This window comes from Trachemys scripta, chromosome 9, assembly GCF_013100865.1.
Source record: "Trachemys scripta elegans isolate TJP31775 chromosome 9, CAS_Tse_1.0, whole genome shotgun sequence".
Taxonomy (NCBI): domain Eukaryota; kingdom Metazoa; phylum Chordata; order Testudines; family Emydidae; genus Trachemys; species Trachemys scripta.
The window spans coordinates 75,310,480-75,328,310 of record NC_048306.1 but is presented as its reverse complement, the minus strand read 5'-3'; the positions used below and the strand labels follow the sequence as shown (position 1 = coordinate 75,328,310).

General features: G+C 38.1%; 1 long non-coding RNA gene across 1 annotated transcript; it reads right to left on the bottom strand.

Annotated features, from left to right (window-relative positions):
* Positions 1–968: 968 nt before the first annotated feature.
* Positions 969–16,008, bottom strand: LOC117882561. The gene is made up of 3 exons (XR_004647043.1): positions 15,951–16,008; positions 1,799–1,900; positions 969–1,093 (listed from the first exon to the last, which is right to left on the bottom strand). It is a non-coding gene; the product is annotated as an uncharacterized LOC117882561 (long non-coding RNA).
* Positions 16,009–17,831: the final 1,823 nt, after the last annotated feature.

Here is a 17,831-nt window from a genome sequence, read left to right as displayed (position 1 = left end):
GGAGTGGAAGTACCACTATTTGATTTTTATGAAAAGATTTGCAAAAGTACGCTGATAGATTTAGAAGCAAAGGGCCCATTAACTTTCAATGGGACTTGTGCAATTAAATCCCTTAGGTATTTTTGAAAAGCTTCCACTTAAGTCTTTGCTTCTTAGCTCTCAATGCACAGAGGATAAGATGGAACATTTTGTTCTTCATTTCTAGAATCTTGTCCCTAAATTCAAGGTCTTGCACAATTCTGACCCTCCCTGCTTGCCCTTGTCTCTTACTATGTTACCTATTTCTCCTTTAATCAGCCAATAATTCCATTCTCAGTGCCCCATTTGCTTCTCCCTCACTTTCGTCCACATTCCCTCTGTTCACAGAATACCCTTCCTGAACCGGTCCACAACACCACTATCCTCTTTGCAATCAAATCCCATCTTAAGGCCCCTTTCTACTGTGATGCCAGATGATTGCAGCTTGTTTTGGGGTACTTGGGCAACAGGAAAAGCTCTCAAAACATTGTGCTGGATCTTCCGCTTAAGTCATTGCCCCAGCAGCACAAGAGAGACTTAAAACTGTCCTAAAGGGAAATCCCCTGGAGCCTTAAGGAGTCTTAAAGCTGCCTGTCAAATATGGGAATTCCTTGGTGGTATGAGCATAGTCAGCTCTGTGCCATCAATTTTCCCACTTCATGTTGGATTTGTGTGGAATAGCCTGGAGCTTGCTGGTGATCCTGGGCGTGCAAGACAGACCCTAGAGGACTGTTCCAGCTGTTGTCAGAACAGCCCTGTTTCAGTTCAGTGGTTGGGAGTGAAATGGTCCCCTGCCAGCCCCAAGATCAGGATCAGGGGGAACATGGTATAATGTCTCTTCTGCTCCTCTTTCAGTGGAGCTGACCATCTATCCCATTATGATCTTAAAATGTTGTATTATCAAAAAAGGCCAGTCACCACCTGGACACTTTACATTATTGTACCTCTTTTCCCTAATCTCTTTCTGTTTTGTCCTTTTACAGTGCAGATGGTGCCATGGTAGAGACTGAGCCACTGTTCCGCCTGAGAGGGGCAGGGACCATGCCTCCTTTTGTGTTTGTCCAGGGCTTCCATTCTGTGGGCAAATAAATAATAAAGGAATAATAATTAAGAAATAAATTTAGGTCTCCTCAGAAAGGGTTAAATTCTGCCAGGTCTTGGATGGATATTCTATGGGGAAAGGATGGGGGGACTTGTAGAGTTTTTGCCCACTGTACCTGAGCCATGCAGGATGCAAAGAAGGGTGACCTGGTACTCCACTGAGAACTAAGTGGAAGGGCCTGGCTAATGTGCCTGGTGATACACCTTGGGCCCAAAGTGGTTTGGTGACATGACCAAAGCCCCCAACAAAACCTGACTACCTGCAGACACTCAGAAGCAGGCATTTGGGTGGTAATGTAGGCTTTTCCTGCTTTGGACCTGTCATAATGTGTAATACTGAGGGAGATGAAACCAGGTCCTGTCCCCCAAACCCTTACCTATTAGGTCTACATCTTCCTGGACGAACAGAATGGATCAGGGAAACAACACTTGACTGCAAAAATTCCACTCCCTCTTGGCAACCAAAAGCCAGAATGTAACCCTAATATTTAACTCCACAAAGTTTTAAAAATAAATATATTTTCCATCCCATTTCTTTAGGCACAAAAGCACCAAGGAAAGTTATTTATCAAAGTGACTTGCATCCAAAATTAGGCACAAAATAAATATTCATATCATCATTATTAGTTGGTTTTGACTGGTGTTTTCATGATGCCACAACCACTTAACTATGAATTACCTGGCATGGGCTTTTCATGGAAGGAACTGTATGTTTGTTCTGTTTTATGCTGTCAGTGAGGTATAATCAATTGCTGCTGCTTCATTTGTACTGCCTATGACACTAGGGAAAATTAAAATTAGCATAAATAATTATAGCATTTAACCTTTCAGTATTAGCATGGAATAATATATAGGTGATAAAAAGGCAAAACTGCAGGGTAAAGGAATAATTTTCACAACTCACCATTTGATAAACAAAAAAGCCAATGCAAATAAAATGAAAGAAGAAGAGTGTATGACGTTAATTAATGTTACAGCATCTTAACGGAATCTTTACACTGTAATGTTTTTAAAATGAACTGAAAAACAAGATTATTAATCATGCAAAACGTAAACGGGGAAAACATTACACAGCTTCTTCCGCTACATGAAGAATGTGCCAGGAACCCACCATACATGTGGTATTGCCCTCCCTTGAGCTACATGTCAAGAGACAGCTTCAAAGGAATTAAGGAATAATGTCCTTTTCTGCTGCTCTTTCGTCCTCATATTTAAAGCAAATGTTGCGACAGTGTTGGCCTTAATTAAAAATGTGTTTTGATGTTGCTTCTTAAGGCATGATGGGAAAGTTTGGATGAAGTAGTTATGATTTACTGCCTGGAACACACCTAGTTTTCTAATGAGAGCAATGTATCATTTTTTCTTTGCAAGAGGTTTTACTGTTTAAATATTTTTTCCTAACTAATTCTTACTTCCACATATACAATGCGGAAAACAATGCAGTTACATTTCCATAATTTTCCACAAGTAAAAAAAGTAATGGAAAACCAATATGAGTAATAAATACAAAATATCCTCAGATTCTCATGTTGTTTCATTCCTTTTTGTCAACATTTAAAGCAGATAAGATATACAGCAAAAGATCTAATACCTATTTAACTCTGGAACATATAAAGGATGACAATAAACCTAGAGAGAGAGAGTAGATATATGGATATACAGACAGGATAACATTTTCAAGGTTTCTGGTGGAATAGTCCTTACAACAGATGTATTTTTTAATTTAGGTTTTTTACTACAAGCTTAGATCATTCATAATTATACCCTTAGACAAGAAGAAGGGTATAAATAAACTTGAATGGAAAGGAAAGAGTCTGTACAATAATTTTCTTTGGATCACAAGTTTGAATTTTTAAAAAAGAGGCTTTCCTTGAAGGATAGGGTGAAAGGCATTTAAAATATGGCAATCTTCCCCACTTTCTTCTTTGTTTGAGCAGATGGCTGGTGGCCAGAAAAGACTGGATTTGAAAAATACTAATTTGTCAGGCAGATTCTAGCCCTCTTACATAAAATGAATGACCAGAGCAGGAATAATCACAGCAGAGGGAAGGAGAAAGACGGACCAAGATGATCGCGTCTCAGAATTCTGATGGTCCTACTGAAGAACTGAAAGAAACAAACTACTGAAGAACGGAAGATAGATTAGAAAAATAGTTCAGGAAAAGGAACCATATGATCTGCTACTCCTGATCCTTGTCAGATACAGGTTCCAGAACTTCTTTTGAGTTGTTAAAATAACAATTTTAACACATAATAGAGGAAAAAAGGGAGCGCCTGGATTCAGAGACCTTGGATTCAGGGGTCCTGATAATCCAGAGACAAAAGTCAATAGTGAATTCCAGTACAGCAGCTTTGGTGTTTCCATCTGGGGACCAGAAAACATCTGAATGAATGAGAGGAATGATCTAACAATCAATAACTTTTTTCAAACCATCACAAGAAGCCTTTGAACAATATCACAAGAAGGAATAAAGGAGAAAAACTGTTCTAATGGAGGGGGAAATGGACCCAGAAACAAGACCACATCCACACACAGTACAGTTTTGAAATAATAAAGGTAAAAAGCAAATTAGTCTGGAAACAGTAGCTTCAACCCATAAGAAATATAGTTGAATCTGCTTGTAGCAAACTTGGTCATAGTAAAAAGTGACTTATGGCAAAAAGGAAAGAACAGAGTAAATTGCTTCTGTTCATCCTAAATGACTTCCATTCCTCTGATAGGGACGCTTTACTGCTTATCATGAAGTTTCACCAGACTGAATTAAGTGGGTTCCACCCTGCAGACAAGCGCGGGAGATCAGTGCTACATTCCCAGGGGCAAACTTTGATCAGAGCAGGGAGATAAAATGAGAAGTTGCCTGTATCCTTTTTAAATTATTTATTATTAATTAATTATTATTATTGTGATTGCTTTTAAATAGACATTAAAGTCAAGCCTATTAGTCTAAATGTCTTAACCATTCAATAGCTGAGGGAAGGGCATTTTGCAAGTCAATGAGGGAACCAGGCAGCCCTTGCCAATGGATATAGCCTGCAAGTTATGATCTACATCTTCTAACTGTCCACAGCGACAAAGAGAAGAGTCACAGAGGCCCCACTATAGTCATTTGCAGCACTTCTAATCACTCTATATCTGATGCCAGTGAGCTTTACCCACACATAGCATAGAAGATCAAAACCAGGGGGCTGGACTGTTGGATCTGTCATGAGATAGTCAGTGCCTATGACTGAAGCTTATTCTTGCTACCTAGTATCAGAGGGGTAGCTGTGTTAGTTGTAGGTGTTGGTCTCTGTCTGAGGGGTTGGAGCAGATGCGGTTGTACCTCGGTGCTTGGCCAACACCTACAAGATCTTCACCAAACATTCTCAAAACTATGATACCCGCACAAGGAAATAAGGAAACAAATCAACCGAGCCAGACGTGTACCCAGAAGCCTCCTGCTACAAGACAAGCCCAAGAAAGAAACCAACAGAACTCCACTGGCCATCACCTACAGTCCTCAGCTTAAACCTCTCCAATGCATCATCAGTGATCTACAACCCATCCTGGACAATGATCCCTCTCTTTCACAGACCTTGGGAGGCAGGCCAGTCCTCGCCCACAGACAACCTGCCAACCTGAAGCATATCCTCACCAGCAACCACACACCGCACCATAACAACTCTAACTCAGGAACCAATCCATGCAACAAACCTCGATGCCAACTCTGCCCACATATCTACACCAACAACACCATCACAGGACCTAACCAGATCAGCTACAACATCACTAGTTCATTCACCTGCATGTCCACCAATGTTATATATGCCATCATGTGCCAGCAATGCCCCTCTGCTATGTACATTGGCCAAACTGGACAGTCACTACGTAAAAGGATAAATGGACACAAGTCAGATATCAGGAATGGCAATATACAAAAACCTGTAAGAGAACTCTTCAACCTCCCTGGCCACACAATAGCAGATGTAAAGGTAGCCATCTTACAGCAAAAAAACTTCAGGACCAGACTCCAAAAAGAAACTGCTGAGCTTCAGTTCATTTGCAAATTTGACACCATCAGATCAGGATTAAACAAAGACTGTGAATGGCTATCCAACTACAGAAGCAGTTTCTCCTCCCTTGGTGTTCACTCTTCAACTGCTAGCAGAGGACCTCACCCTCCCTGATTGAACTAACCTCATTATCTCCAGACTGATTCTGGCCAGCATATTTATACCTGCCTTGGAAATTTCCATTACATGCATCCGACGAAGTGGGCATTCACCCACGAAAGCTTATGCTCCAATACATCTGTTAGTCTTAAAGGTGCCACAGGACTCTCTTTTGCTTCTTGCTACCTAAGTATGCCATCTGGAGGTGATATGGAGGTTCTTTAACAGAATTGTCTAAATGGGGTGCTTTGAGCTAAGCTAGAGGATCAGAAGATTATACACATCTTTAAACAGGGGTAGATGTGGGATGTATCCTTTAGGGGAAGGGGTAAGGAATAATCAGGGCCTCCTGAGTTTGCTGCAGCTACTCCCAGTAGGGATTGAAGAGATCTTGCGATAGCTGCTGCTGATAAGGAGCAAAGTTATATTATGGCTTTCCAGAGCCCCCAAATGCAAAGGGTGAAGAAAAGGGAATCTTGAGCTCACAAAGCGCTTTCCTATTATATGAAAACTGTGTATAGAGAAGTTGTTGTAAAGAAACAAAATCCTTTTCCTTCTAACAGGGTTTCACAGTGCACCTATTAGGATCTGGAAACAAGAGTTGAAATCAGTTCAGATGTTAGAGGCTGAGCATAGTTCCTTTATACTTTTCAAACAGCCTGTTTTGGTCTGTTGACACCCAGAAAAGCAGGAAACAAGTGCATAAGCAAGCATAGCATTTAGAGTCAGATTTTACCATCAAGTCTGCACTTAGCTGTTATGGAAAGAGCTTATAGAATTTACTAGGGATAAATGGCAGCTACTAGGGGATCCTGTAGGTCACAACAAGTGCCCTCTTCCCCTTCACTTTCCCCCTCCCTTTCCCCTTCCCCTCAGTTTACAGCCGGGCTTTTAAATCCGGCTGTGTGATTGTATTCAGAGTCACCAGCCCTCTGACTAGCCAGTAGTACTGATGACCCTAGAACTAGCAGCCAAGGTCTCTTCTGTCAAACCCCTTGCTGCTGCCTCCCTGGACTTCTTCCTACCCCTCCTTCTCAGCATTTCTTCCCTGTAATTTCCTTGGGTTGACCCTTCTTTCAAGACTAGGATCCCAGGGCTTATTCTACTCCTTGGGTACCATCCTCACCCCACTCTGCCCCCCAGACAGTGACTGAAGACTCCCTACAGCCTCTTCTTGCTCTCACTTCCTGTTTTATAATCCTATCTTAGTTCCTCCTCTAGCAGGTTTCATTTGCCATTAAGATTTATCAATCCCTGGTTCCCCTCCAGGTGCAGCATATAAAGTTAACCTGCTCTCAGGGCTTGTGTGGGGTGGGCACCCCGATCGCACTAGCCCTAAAGATTAAAGACAAAATCTCAAAAATATGAACCAGCCAAAGCAGTGTCTTCTGCCTGAGCCTTGGAGAGCCTAAAATACTAGCTCTAAGAGTGCCTCTGGACTCTGCAGTTACAGACTATAACTTGGCATTTTTCCAAGGTGCCATGGAATTCACCATTTTGTATCAGGTAGGCACCAGTCATTCTCCTTTCTCTCTCCCTGCTATGCCAGGACCTGCCTGTAGCTGTCTCTGGTTCCACAGGTGTCAACACAAGGAGGCATTAATTGGATTATCATGCACCCCCAACCCGCACTATTCTAGCAGCAGAATACTGTGGAACAAGAAATAGAGTCCAGCTTTCAGCAAATGAATGCAGCCAGGGTGTAGGGGAGAAGTGTAGGCTGATGAGCAAGGCCCACTGGAGATCAGTGGAGCAGTTGAGGCCTGGGTAAGCTAAGGAAGATAAGCTGCTGAAGCCAGCTGGGTCACCTGGACAACATCATGAAAGCTAAACCCTGACGAGTGGAACTGGGCTGCCTGGAGAGTATAACCTAAAACACGTTTGCAAATAATCGCAATTAAAATAATCATCCAAAAATGTTATGTCAAAGGGTATTTTCAACTAGTAGCCATGGTTATGTACATTTTCAGGGGGGGTAGGAGTAAGGGAATGAAAGATGTTTCATAGCACTAGAATAAATTAATATTGCCATGGAATGTGGGGGTGCTGCTGCAGAATTTAGAAGTTGCTGCTGTGAAATTTTGTCCCTTTACACTGTGGAGTATCCAGGCCCTGGTTATTGCATAAAACCTTTCATACAAGCTCTATCCAAAATTATTGTACTGTATAGGGCTAAATTGGTAGCAGGGTCAGGTGAAACTAACTTCAGTAAGCAAGTGAGGTTTGATATGATTCATCTGAATTCTGACTCCTTGGAACATTCAAATAACAGAACTGAATAAAGGGGTTAACATTATTTAAAACTGGATGCCATTAGGTAATTCTGAAGTTCATCATGTGGGATGCTTCCATCTTTCCAAAACAGATCCAATTTTGGATGTGTAAATTATATGTTACTACTGAAGTATAATTCACACATTTAAGCCTCCATAGATGTTTAATCAATAATGCTCTGCGTAAATGTGTTTTTAGAGTCTATGAGCCATTACCCCTCAAAGGCTGTATGGTGGTGGCAGGAATTTTGTTGTCTTCATGTGGAAACTCATCAATGTCTATTGACATCTCTCTGTTTAATTGCTATTTAAATCAGGGTGTATTTCATTAGATCTTAAAATGGATTACAATGCTCCATTAATTTTGTCGTTATATATGTGAAAAATCTCGTCTTGATTCTATGGGTTATATATGGGCCTCAGTCTGTGAAGGAAGTGCCTATTGACATCAGTGTGAGTTCTGCACGTGGACTGAAGGCATGATACGGCCCATTATTCTCAATTTTCCATAATCCAATTTCTGAGATAACACATCACAATGGAAATTGCTTATCTAGAAGACACAAATAAATATAGTCCAGGTTTATTGTATGGCTCAGATTTTTCTTCTCAGGATTCAAGAAATTCCAACATGTGTTCCATATGCACATTTCCATGCTTGTTGCTGAAAGGTATTCTCTTCTTTCTTTTAGTTCACCAAATATAACATTTATCTTTTAAAGATTAGATAGATAGATAGATGATAATGTGTTAGCCACTGAATATGCCAGAAAGGGAATCAGCAAAGGATCTGAGCCTGCTCCAATTGGATGTTGTGTTACTGATTTCAGGCAGAGCAGGATCAAACCCTAAATTATTACATTGATCCATTTTCTTCTTCTGTTTCACAATAGCAAGATTTAAAAATCTGAATATGTCTGGCTTGGCCAAATAGAGACGACAGGACGTGTAGATTGGGGGCTATGTACATTAATGAAGTAGAGTATCTGGGTGTAGTAAAAATGAGGTATAATTAGGAATGATAGGATGAAATTAAGCAAGGGACAATTTAGACCGAATAGCAAGGAAAAAATCCTACTAGTGAGGCCTATTAAATTATGGATTAGATTCCTAAAGAAGTAACATTACCACAAATGTGTTATGTAATGTTGGCTTGTGTGTTATACATGCTGGGGCTCTAAATGTAGCATTATATAAACAGATGATATTTAGATAATGATCTCTGACCCTGCGGCTTCCATGCCACATATCATGAATGAAATCAAAGTATTTAGAGCTCAGTTATGCCTTTAAGGCACAGCCCACACTGAGGGTATTACACTATTCCATCCCCAAACTCCCCAATACGCAAGAAGTGAAGAGAAAACAGTTGTGCCCTGTCCTACTCCGCTGCACACTAGCGGGGTAGCAAGGCAAATTTCATTCAAAGCCAATTACACAAAACCTAAGCAGTAAGCTTTAAGGCAGAATGTAGCTTTAAACCACAGTGAGGAAAGGCACCCTGCCCCAGAGGAAGCTCCAGAAGCCTTGTGCGTGAGGCTCTGGGAGCTCATACAGCAGCAGATATTGCTATAATCTTTTACAGGGGCCAACATTTGCCCCTCCACACTGCACACTAAGCAAAAGCAAAAGGGAAGAAGGAATTCCAGTGCCTTTCTCCTGCTATCACATCTATGCAATGCAAGTAACCATTCTAACCAAAAGTAACTTTTGATTAAAATCAGGAAAGAGCAGTGTCAAATGCATAGGAGAGAGAACTAAAGAGTCTTAAAAAATACTAGAAAAAAATCTGGCAAACTGGCAAAAAATCTTTGGCTCCTCAGTTGATAGATTCACCAATGATTCTTGACCAAAAATGCTTCTGCTAAAATGTTTCCTATAAAGGTACCAGAGTGTCTCTAATCCAGCACAGTGCAGTTTATCTGAGAACCTGAATGGCTCATGCTGTACTTGTTGTTGTCGATATGGAATGAGACTTTTGCCCATACTCCTCTCGTTCCATAATTCATATCCAAAAAGCAAAGGCTACTGCAAATGGGCACACACTGGACATTACACTGCCGCTCAAAGTAAGGAACAAACTGAACCCAAAAGCTACAGTAGTTCTGACTCCTCCCCCTTAAATTCTCTGCAAAAAACATGGATTTATCCTTTAGGGAGTTAGATGGTCTCATCAAGGATTGCAAAAGTATGTAAAATGAGCAATTATTTTAAGCAATAGGAGAGAAAAATGTGGACATTAACACTGTGATGGGTTGTAGCCCATCTGTCCAGTTCTGTTATCAGTTCAGTACTGGTGACTGTAACTATGTTTACATTTAAAGCTGGAATTGTTAATAAGCCTGGTATAAAATAGTTACTCATGCATGGAGTGCGAGAGTTCTCTGAGTTATTGTAAAAGGTTTAAGTGAACATCCCTGATTGGCCAGTCACCAATCCCCCATAAGGAAACACACAGGCCATCCTAATGTCTCAGACATAAAAGTACACAACATTTTTGAAAATAGTATTTCCAAGATGGAGGAGGTAGCCCAGGATAGTTGAAATTAGTCATGCAGCAATTTCCTTCAACTTCATAGAACTGCTCCCACTGCTACCATTACATTCACTTGCAAAGTTATTGAATATAGCCAATGTGTAAACCATCCAGGGATTTAAAAATCAACAGTGCCAATTTAAAAACAATTTAATACTTTGGGCTCCATCTTTTGCAGAGCGTGTGTGGACTGTTGGCATACATAAGCACACAGTATAAAGTGAAAAGCAGGATAGGAAATGCCAAGACACCTGATCATGTAATAGAGAATTTCTGCATGGCTTCTGAGTTACTCCTGCCTTGTCGGAGAGTCAGGCCAAACATGGGAGTGCAAACCTCTGTGACTCATTTGCAAGCACAGGGTCAGATTTAAGCCTACCTCTCCTCAGACCTATACACACACTATCCAAAGTCCAGCCCTTTTTTATCCTGCATTCTTGCATTAAGGAAGTGGCCTTGAAGGTTAATTCCTCTCAGCACCGGGGACATCACCGAGTGCTTAACTTGACTACTTGAGCCCACAAAGTTCCTACTCGTTCTTTTCTCAAGGTGAAAAAAACAAGGGGGGGGGGTGAGAAAAGGGAGGGCCCAGTTCTGCTTTTGCTTAGGTCAATGGCAAATTCCCATTGACTTAAATGACAGCAGGAAGAATGTCATATCTTCTGTCTCAACTAGTCTGGTATGTCAGGTTCCTTTCAACTGCAGTAGCAATCGCTGCAATATAAAGGTAGAGCTGCAGCCTTTTCTATTCCAGTGTGTCTGTGCTTAATGTGCACATATTGCCCCTAATCCAGGGCCATGAAGTTTAATTTGGCAATGGAACCATGGTAGTGCCACTGAACGGGATGGATTTGGGGTACAAACCATCTGAATGGAGCAGAGATCATCCCTGTTGGGACTCTTTGTCCACTAGCATGTAGGGAGGAGATGGAAGTGGAGTGCAGCTAGAGGCTGGGGTGGAGGACCTGTTATGCACAACCTCCTATTCTCCCCCTGAAAAGGGGATCACATTAGGGTTACACCAGTGGTTGCAGCTCTCTGTCCTGGCAAGAAAATAACTTCTCCCTCCCCATTCCACACATCACCCCATGGTTAGATACTCAGACAACACCCTGGGGAGCAAAATTAGGTCTGGGTGGAGCAAATAAAAGAAGAGGGGAAACTACAGTTATGAAAATACTGGCAAAAAAAATTTTTTTTAGACTATAGCTATTGCACAGTATCCTGTACTCATTCTGTTAGCTGGAGTATGGTTGGGGAAGTACTTCAGCATTGGGTATTTTGCATTAACTTTTAGTGGAAGTTTTGTGTTGGCACTCTTAGGACGGGCCTCAAATGCAGTGTCCTTTGTGGGTAACATAGATACTAAGTTCAATCAGATAATACTTAGATGTATGATGGACTATAATTAGATGAGAATTTTGATTTTTTTCATAAAGATTTCTGATAGAATTGTTCATTGATTGCTTCAGCAGTCACTGAGTTTTCAAGGTAAAAATAAATTAACTCTTGTGGTCCATGAAACAATAGTACACTTTGTAATTTGTACACTTTACACACTATCTTTTTATACCGATTGAATATATCTAATTATCAGTGAACAGTAGCCATTGCAATTTTTGCTCTTTGATAAAGACAAAAAAATTGGGGAAAGTAGGTCAAACAGGTATTGCTATTATATCCATGAACTGTGGGGGTTTTGTTTTTTGTTTATTTGTTTGTTTGGTTTTTTTGTAAAGAACAATAATGATAATACAGTAAAATGATGAGACCAGAATTAATTCAAATAATGTTGGGCTTGATTTGTGAAAAAGAATCCTTACATAGTAAGATGCCATTATTTCTATACTTCTATGCACAAGTCATGGTCAGCATTCAACAGCTCAGAAAGAGAAGTTTCAGATTTATATAGGTGTAGTTTTATCTAAACACTCAATTCCATGGGAACAACAAAACAAGTCTGTGGAAAAAACTACCCTTTCTAGTGCAGAACTAAACTGATCAGAAACTGAAATTCAGACAGACTCTGATTCCAGGAAATTATTACTACAATTTTAGCAACCACCATGTTGCAGTCAGATAAGAAGAACAAAATGGGCACACAGAAAAAAAATGCTACATAAATTATATTAAAATAGTCCTTTGTTTTCTGCACATTAGCACAACTTCCATCTTCAGTCAAATATAAATTCATATTCTTTTAAAAAAATATGGAATCTAAACAAAACCAGGAATTACTATAAAATACTTAAGATGCTTTTAAAAGTAATAGATTCCTTCATTTGAATGCAATTAACAGAGTGTGCTATACTTTTACAGTATGTATAAAAATGTTTTGTTCTATACACAATGTGGACATATTTATGCACACAATATTTCTAAACAAAGTACTGTAAATAAAATGATGCTTTCGTTTTGTTCTTTTAATTCAGCTCACACACACACACACATACACACACACCATTAAAGAATAAAATGTGTACCTTAGAGAAATAAGCCAGCAAGTGGAGAGAGTGATTTTTTGAACACTGATTTTGTAGCTGGCATAAGTTTCTGAAAAAAGCATTGGTTAAAGAAGGAATGAGTGGGATTGTGCTATCGCTAAATTAGATTAGCATTGCCTGCTGTTTGGAACATTTTTGCAAAGGCCAAATAGTATTAATATGTCTATCATGGCAAAACTTTGGGGTTTTTTTTTTTTTTTTTTTTTTTTACATTTTTCCTATTTCAATTTAAATTGGTGCTTGTTCAGTAAACAACTTTGAACCATAACCTAAAAGGACACTGTCAACTTAAAAGGCACACTTTTGTCTGAAAATGCTTTGCCTAGTGTTGTTACAAGGAACTTTTAAGATTACTGTAATGGAGAGAAATTAGAAAAAAAACATTCTCCTTTCAGTTTGTTTTTACTGTGAGCATTTGACAATATTTTTTCATGATCAGTATTAGTGTTTCCTTTTTATAGTCAGTCACTTTCCTCTGGTGTTTGTGTGCGTCTTTTAGGCAGCAGGAGAGGAGAGAAAAACATTTTTTAAAATTAGGTATATGTGATTGTAAAATCACAAAAATTGGCAGGAGGATTCGGGGCAGGGACAATACCTGAAACTACTTTTAATTCAGAGAGGGAGAGAGAGAGAGAGAGAGAGAGAGAGAGAGAGAGAGACTAGACCTCATGTTCTTGGTGATACTTTAAACTTTAGTGGAGAAATAAAACCTACATAACACATTTATTTTTTTCTTTCCTTCTTAAAGTAACTTGCCAACCCCCACCCGCATTTTTAAATTATTTTCCACAGGATAAATTCTACTCTCAGAATACTCAGTGGAATTACTTTGAGTTTAAGATATGTAACTGAGAACAGAATCTGACCTGATGATGTTTATAATTTTAAACAGCCCATGGACGTAAATCAATAAGCTCAAGTGAGACATTAAATTTATAAGTAGATAAATTCCTTAGCTGTATTTTGTAAAATATACCTTAATTAGTCTATATAGCTGTGTTGTGGCACAACTCCTGCACTCCTTACTTGAGTAAAATTCCTCTCAAAGTCAATGAGACTTTTGTTTGATTAAGGTTTGCAGGATCAGGCCCTTTGTGAACATAAAATATTTTCCTCTTAATTTACACTGTTTCAGGAGGATTATTTAAGACTCTTAAAGCCACATCGCAATCTCGCTTAAACAAGTTTTATAGTGATGTAACTTCTTTGACTTCAATAAACTTATTCCTGATTTACACCCTGGTGTTTGCAAGATCCCAGTAAAGCCCAATTGGAATTCTTGGTAACTTTTTGTTACTATCTAATGAAATAGGCTTGTTTTTTAAACAATTTCTGTGAGAACTTCAGGCTGTTTCACAGAGATGTGATTCTCTTTTTGTGTATCTTTCTTCATTTATGTTTTCTTTTTATACTTGTTTTATATTTGTCAATAACTTTAAAATATAATCTCAGAAATAAAATAATACCATTTACCCTGTGAAAAAAATCTTTGCATTAATACAAATACAGCCATTTAACCACTCTCCTGGGGGTTTGTAGCTGTTTATGTCACTCGTCTCCCATTTTAGCATCATTCTTTAAAATGAAGGGGGAAAAAATCAACTTGCAATTTAGACAGTTACCAAATTACCAAAACTAGTGCTGCAACTCTTAATGAGCAAAACCATTAACAATTTTCCTACTGCAGCCCCTGTTCAAATACCTTGGACACCTTGTTAGCACAGAATGAGGTGTTCAATCAAGAGACTGGGAATTGGAAGTACCAGGGCACAGTTTTGAGTGGTGATTACAAGGGCATGAGTGTGAGTGCCAAAGTAACAGTCTTCTACACTGCAGGAAGCTGAGAAACCTACAAGTCTACATTTGTAAATCAGCCTGGATGATTACAGTAGTCACAAGCAACGAACATATGAAACAATTATTTGTACCATTCTTCCACTCTTTTAATTTGCTCTTAAAATGAACACAGTGCTACTTAGAGCCATTGGTGCTTTGTCTTTGTAAATTTAGTACATGGCTTCATATTTTTCAAAGTGGCAACCTAAATGGCATAAAAGTAGAACTATAACAAAGAACTATTGTTGCTTGATTGTTAAATCACTTTAACTGCAATAATCTAAGCTTATATTAATACTCAGACATGTCTTTACATTCCTCTTATGTTTCTATGGCAGATCTGCAGAAATGTAATGATTTTAGACATTTCTCGCTGTCCTAAATTGTTTAGCCAAAGAGACAGTTTTTCTTTTTTAAATTAGTAAATTTAAAATGTAAGTTTTGTCTGTGTTAATATAACATCCTAAGCACTGATAGCCTTATGTTCCATTTTACACACAAAACCCACACAACTTCAATTTTGTAAAGATATTCCTTTGAAATGTATTTTTCCAAGTAGTGCAATGTAAAAAGAATCCTGAGCACATTTAAATCTTGCTTTCTATGTGCAAAAGCTATTAGATGCTAATTGCATATTAAAAAGGAAGAATTAGTTAGTTAAGCAAGACGTAATATAATGATAAAGAATTAAAGTATATCGGACTTTGAAGGGCTAAAAATATTATTGTTTTTAAATTAACTATTTCAACATGTTTTGCATTTATTTTTCTATATTTATATATACACTGTTAATAAAATGCACACTGCCATTGGCTTAAAGAAAATATTTTTTCAGTTTGAAAATAACTAAAATAGCTACTTTAAAATTACAAAACATCCCATACTTTTTACATGTATATACTCAGAATAGTACTAAGTTAATTAGCATCTCAATTATGCTAAATGACTATATAGATACCAGGAAAATATTTGTTTTTAATTTTTTGTTGATTAAGAAATACCATATAAAAACTTCTCACACAGGAAGAATGAGTGTATTTCTTTGTGTAGTGTTTATAACATGAAAATGCATTGTTCAAATGATGAAATTATCAATAGCATATACTTCCCTGGCTAATTGCACTTTGAGATCTGAAAAAATATTACAATTAGCTCCAAATTTAATTTCAGTCATTATGTGTAAAGATTCACACAGACATTCTTTTAGACTAGTCCCTGACTTTACTGCATATTCCGAGAATATCATAACTATATATCTAATCAACAAAGGAAACTAATACTTACACTTCTAAATAAAATAGTAAAAATAACATTAAAAGACTAGAGTGCAAATATTTTAAAAGCCAAACAATGCTGTGCAATATATTCCCTTTCAAAAAAGTTATACTGTGTGTCTAAACTATGTTTTAGGGAATTGAAAAGTGTAACATAACGTCTATTGTACACTTTATTATTTTTATTACTATACTAAGGGAACTCTTGTAACTCTAAATAAAACATGGTAATGTGTAATTTTATAATGCTACATACCTCTTAGAAACTCATCATAACACCCCTCGGCCCCCCAAAACAGCTGCTGCAACTGGCTACTATTGACTTTAAAAGGCTTCCTTTTGCAAGTACTAAAGTCTGTTTTTAATCATCGTAGGGTTTCCAAATGTAGAGGGCGCTGTTGTTCATGTATTTTGCAAGCATTTCCTGATGAGGGGGAAAAATATTTGTTTAAAAGCTTGATGCTTTTATATTTTTAGTTTCCCTTAAATATCAGTGGAATTGTTGACACAAATTCTACCCTGCATTTTATGTGATGAGTTTACTAAAGTAAACCCTTATGCAACAAATTAATACTGGGTGCCCGCTATCATAACCAAAGTTAAATGTTTTTCAGGATTTTCATTATAATCTCCATTTGGCAAAGCTCTGTAATTTGGCTATAATGTTTCTTCCATCCTAAAACTTGCATATATTTTTTTTTAAATAGCCATAAGACTTTAGGAACAATTTTTAATTGCAAGGATGAGAAGAAATTCAAATATACTATTTTGGGGCTCTTCTTCTGCATTTCCTTATCTCTAAAGTACTTGGAAGTTTACAGAGAAATATTACAGGTGTTTGTCCATAATGTTGTCTAGACATAAACACAAACATACCGAACAAGAAAGATGCCTGGCGTTTACATTTTATAGCCAGCTAGTGTGCAATCACTTTTCTTCAGAACTTTATATATGCATATCTTAACATTGTATCTTCACACTTGTGAGTCACAGGAAAATGTAACTGCTGGAAAGGAGCCACTACTTCTTCCAAGTAAATGTCTCAAATGTCCATCATGTTCATCATAATGTGCCACATGTTAGACATTTCCATTAAAAAATTGTTGTTGGGGTTTTTTTCCACAGTAGAAAGAACAAATTACAAATCCTCAAAGGGGTAAAAAAAGTTGATAAAATCATCTTAATGTTGATTTAAATCAGCAAAAATCAAGGAAACTTACAGTTAAGGCTGACACTCTATATTTAACTTGCACAACTGCACCTATGTACTTTAGCCGGGAGGGAAGAGTGCGTATCCTGCAGTCCATGTCTGAAGTCAATGGGAGTTTTGCCTGAGTAAGAATTACAGGATCAGGCCTGGGATATCTCACGTCTGTTAGTGCCTTGAGTTCCCTACACCACCTAAGCACTGCGGGGTGTGTTAAAGCCAAAGTAACAGGCTTAGCTCTGAATGTATTTGCGGATATAAGTCAGACTCTAAATATTGCTTTAACATGCTTTTTTTGGTGCATGTGTGTGATTTAATTCTTATTTGCCAATGTAATCTGACCTTCCCCAACTAATTATTAGCTGAAAGACAAGATTTGAAGAAAAGTATTCTAGAAGTACTTTTTTGTGTGTGCAGTTCACTAACAACTCAATTGATCCTAAAACATTCTGCAATACAATATATATACCACATCTGAGCCTTAAAACTAGGTTCCTAAAAGTAAATATTAAGATAAATAAATTTTCATGTGTCACTACAAGCCAAGGCTTTCCCACTTTGTGGAATACTTTAAAATAAACGGATTACTTAGAAGTAACAAACAAGCCCTAGGAATACATCGCTCACCAAAACTACTCATAATTTGCTGTGTGCATGTCAGACTAATCAAAACTTTGCCTTGTTAAAACTACATCTAAGCTCTAATAAAAATGACCATTGTTAGCTCTTTTCTGGAATCAAGGCTCATGCAAAAGTTTCCCACCTGATAAAGGCTTAAACATAACTGAAATAGAAGTTGTATTTTATGATTGGCAAGTTCTTTGGGACCAAGATACCCCCCAGCCTGACTAACTAGGACCCAGCAATGCATTTTGGCCCTGTCTGTATGTCAAGACACTGCCATCAAAACAATGGCTCGTATTACATGAA